Raw genomic sequence first — 940 nt, 5'->3', positions numbered from 1 at the left:
ATGTTAAGGAACCTTGAGTTCACACCAGTTACTTCTATCCAAAGGCATGTACTGGTGCTCAGAATTGGACTCTGTCTGCCATAGTTTCAGTGAGGGCTGGCAGATGGCCCTGCATTTTACAGCTATGCTTCAGGAACATCTGGGTGCCAGGAGCTAAAAAGTAATGTCATCAAACACTCCCATCTTACTGTGAACTCTAGTCCTCTTATGGTCTGACTTCTTGCCCTCTGGCTCCTCATTTTAGACACACAGCCCCCTGGCTTCCTGTCAAGAGTTTGATTTGCTCAGAGAGACAATGTCATCTGTAATGGTGAAAGCCCAGTCTTTCCCCTTTGCCCACACTGAAAAGTTTGGCTTCAAGCATAAAACTCTAAAACATCTAATTTCAAACTTGATTTCTTTATAAAATGAATTGCTTTTATTATTATTGTTACTATTTTAGAGCTAAACCAACAAACCAACAAATAAATAAACAACCAAAACAACAATGAAAAAACAGGAAAAGAAAGCAAAGGCTTTAGACTCAGGAATAGATCAACAGTAGGTCAGATCTGCAGCAGGTAAGAAATAGAATGCAAGATAATACAACTGCTGTAAAAAGAATTTCCTGTGTGTTGGAGATAAGCCTTGACAGCTGATTAGCACTGACTCATTGCCTCAGGTATAAAAGGCAGCAAGCCAGGGGCTCGTTTCACATTCTAAGCAGGCAGCATTATCTCCAAACCTCAAGCATCAGGGAGCTGCATTCACTCATTTACATGAATCCTTGATACCACTAATTTGCTTGTCTGTTAATTAAAGCTTTTTATGAATTTTAGTTGCCTTTCTTGTCCAATCATCTAATCCTACTCTGTTCTGGTTACCTAGTGCCGCTCAGACAAGAATATACCTACCACAAATGGGATGGCCTTACCAACAGGAGTTTATTCTCTTATAGTTT

This window comes from Orycteropus afer, unplaced genomic scaffold (assembly GCF_000298275.1).
Source record: "Orycteropus afer afer isolate SDZICR_OR568_19922 unplaced genomic scaffold, OryAfe1.0 scaffold00168, whole genome shotgun sequence".
In the NCBI taxonomy this organism is placed as follows: Eukaryota; Metazoa; Chordata; class Mammalia; order Tubulidentata; family Orycteropodidae; genus Orycteropus; species Orycteropus afer.
This window is presented reverse-complemented; position numbering follows the sequence as displayed.